This window comes from Choloepus didactylus, chromosome 1 (assembly GCF_015220235.1).
Source record: "Choloepus didactylus isolate mChoDid1 chromosome 1, mChoDid1.pri, whole genome shotgun sequence".
NCBI classification, from domain to species: domain Eukaryota; kingdom Metazoa; phylum Chordata; class Mammalia; order Pilosa; family Megalonychidae; genus Choloepus; species Choloepus didactylus.
Window position 1 is genome coordinate 234,831,448 of NC_051307.1, and position 3,645 is coordinate 234,835,092.

A 3,645-nucleotide genomic window follows, 5' to 3' on the forward strand; every position below is an offset into this window, starting at 1 on the left:
CAATTACTCTAAGAAGCTCAATACAGAAAGCTTCAAAGAATTGAAATTTGGGCACGTCAAGTCAAGAGCAGAACTAAGAGAGCTCTGAGACAAAAGGCAATAATCCAGTGGCTGAGAAAATTCACTAAACAACACAACTTCCCAAGAAAAGGGGGGTGTCCGCTCACAGCCACCATCCTGGTGGACAGGAAACACTCCTGCCCATCGCCAGCCCCATAGCCCAGAGCTGCCCCAGACAACCCAGTGTGACGGAAGTGCTTCAAATAACAGGCACACACCACAAAACTGGGCGTGGACATTAGCCTTCCCTGCAACCTCAGCTGAATGTCCCAGAGCTGGGAAGGGGGAGCAGTGTGAATTAACAGAGCCCCATTCAGCCATCATTTGAGCAGACTGGGAGCCTCCCAACACAGCCCAGCAGCCCAGAACTGCCCTGGGGGGACGGCACTCACCTGCGACATAGCACAGTCATCCCTCAACAGAGGACCCGGGGTGCACAGCCTGGAAGAGGGGCCCACTTCCAAGTCTCAGGAGCCATACGCCAATACCAAAGACTTGTGGGTCAGTGGCAGAGACAAACTGTGGCAGGACTGAACTGAAGGATTAGACTATTGCAGTAGCTTTAAAACTCTAGGATCATCAGGGAGATTTGATTGTTAGGGCCACCCCCCCTCCCCGACTGCCCAGAAACACGCCCCACATACAGGGCAGGCAACACCAACTACACACGCAAGCTTGGGACACCAATTGGGCCCCACAAGACTCACTCCCCCACTCACCAAAAAGGCTAAGCAGGGGAGATCTGGCTTGTGGAGAACAGGTGGCTCGTGGACGCCACCTGCTGGTTAGTTAGAGAAAGTGTACTCCACGAAGCTGTAGATCTGATAAATTAGAGATAAGGACTTCAACTGGTCTACAAACCCTAAAAGAACCCTATCAAGGTCAGCAAATGCCACGAGGCCAAAAACAACAGAAAATTATAAAGCATATGAAAAAACCAGACGATATGGATAACCCAAGCCCAAGCACCCAAATCAAAAGACCAGAAGAGACACACCTAGAGCAGCTACTCAAAGAACTAAAGATGAACAATGAGACCCTAGTACGGGATATGAAGGAAATCAAGAAGACCCTAGAAGAGCATAAAGAAGACATTGCAAGACTAAATAAAAAAATGGATGATCTTATGGAAATTAAAGAAACTGTTGACCAAATTAAAAAGATTCTGGACACTCATAGTACAAGACTAGAGGAAGTTGAACAACGAATCAGTGACCTGGAAGATGACAGAATGGAAAATGAAAACATAAAAGAAAGAATGGGGAAAAAAATTGAAAAACTCGAAATGGACCTCAGGGATATGATAGATAATATGAAACGTCCGAATATAAGACTCATTGGTGTCCCAGAAGGGGAAGAAAAGGGTAAAGGTCTAGGAAGAGTATTCAAACAAATTGTTGGGGAAAACTTCCCAAATCTTCTAAACAACATAAATACACAAATCATAAATGCTCAGCGAACTCCAAATAGAATAAATCCAAAAAAACCCACTCCGAGACATATACTGATCACACTGTCAAACACAGAAGAGAAGGAGCAAGTTCTGAAAGCAGCAAGAGAAAAGCAATTCACCACATACAAAGGAAACAGCATAAGACTAAGTAGTGACTACTCAGCAGCCACCATGGAGGCAAGAAGGCAGTGGCACGATATATTTAAAATTCTGAGTGAGAGGAATATCCAGCCAAGAATACTTTATCCAGCAAAGCTCTCCTTCAAATTTGAGGGAGAGCTTAAATTTTTCACAGACAAAGAAATGCTGAGAGAATTTGCTAACAAGAGACCTGCCCTACTGGAGATACTAAAGGGAGCCCTACAGACAGAGAAACAAAGACAGGACAGAGAGACTTGGAGAAAGGTTCAGTACTAAAGAGATTCGGTATGGGTACAATAAAGGATATTAATAGAGAGAGGGAAAAATATGGCAAACATAATCCAAAGGATAAGATGGCCGATTCAAGAAATGCCTTCACGGTTTTAACGTTGAATGTAAATGGATTAAACTCCCCAATTAAAAGATATAGATTCGCAGAATGGATCAAAAAAAATGAACCATCAATATGTTGCATACAAGAGACTCATCTTAGACACAGGGACACAAAGAAACTGAAAGTGAAAGGATGGAAAAAAATATTTCATGCAAGCTACAGCCAAAAGAAAGCAGGTGTAGCAATATTAATCTCAGATAAAATAGACTTCAAATGCAGGGATGTTTTGAGAGACAAAGAAGGCCACTACATACTAATAAAAGGGGCAATTCAGCAAGAAGAAATAACAATCGTAAATGTCTATGCACCCAATCAAGGTGCCACAAAATACATGAGAGAAACATTGGCAAAACTAAAGGAAGCAATTGATGTTTCCACAATAATTGTGGGAGACTTCAACACATCACTCTCTCCTATAGATAGATCAACCAGACAGAAGACCAATAAGGAAATTGAAAACCTAAACAATCTGATAAATGAATTAGATTTAACAGACATCTACAGGACATTACATCCCAAATCAACAGGATACACATACTTTTCTAGTGCTCACGGAACTTTCTCCAGAATAGATCATATGCTGGGACATAAAACAAGCCTCAATAAATTTAAAAAGATTGAAATTATTCAAAGCACATTCTCTGACCACAATGGAATACAATTAGAAGTCAATAACCATCAGAGACTTAGAAAATTCACAAATACCTGGAGGTTAAACAACACACTCCTAAACAATCAGTGGGTTAAAGAAGAAATAGCAAGAGAAATTGCTAAATATATAGAGACGAATGAAAATGAGAACACAACATACCAAAACCTATGGGATGCAGCAAAAGCAGTGCTAAGGGGAAAATTTATAGCACTAAACGCATATATTAAAAAGGAAGAAAGAGCCAAAATCAAAGAACTAATGGATCAACTGAAGAAGCTAGAAAATGAACAGCAAACCAATCCTAAACCAAGTACAAGAAAAGAAATAACAAGGATTAAAGCAGAAATAAATGACATAGAGAACAAAAAAACAATAGAAAGGATAAATATCACCAAAAGTTGGTTCTTTGAGAAGATCAACAAGATTGACAAGCCCCTAGCTAGACTGACAAAATCAAAAAGAGAGAAGACCCATATAAACAAAATAATGAATGAAAAAGGTGACATAACTGCAGATCCTGAAGAAATTAAAAAAATTATAAGAGGATATTATGAACAACTGTATGGCAACAAACTGGATAATGTAGAAGAAATGGACAATTTCCTGGAAACATATGAACAACCTAGACTGACCAGAGAAGAAATAGAAGACCTCAACCAACCCATCACAAGCAAAGAGATCCAATCAGTCATCAAAAATCTTCCCACAAATAAATGCCCAGGGCCAGATGGCTTCACAGGGGAATTCTACCAAACTTTCCAGAAAGAACTGACACCAATCTTACTCAAACTCTTTCAAAACATTGAAAAAAATGGAACACTACCTAACTCATTTTATGAAGCTAACATCAATCTAATACCAAAACCAGGCAAAGATGCTACAAAAAAGGAAAACTACCGGCCAATCTCCCTAATGAATATAGATGCAAAAATCCTCAACAAAATA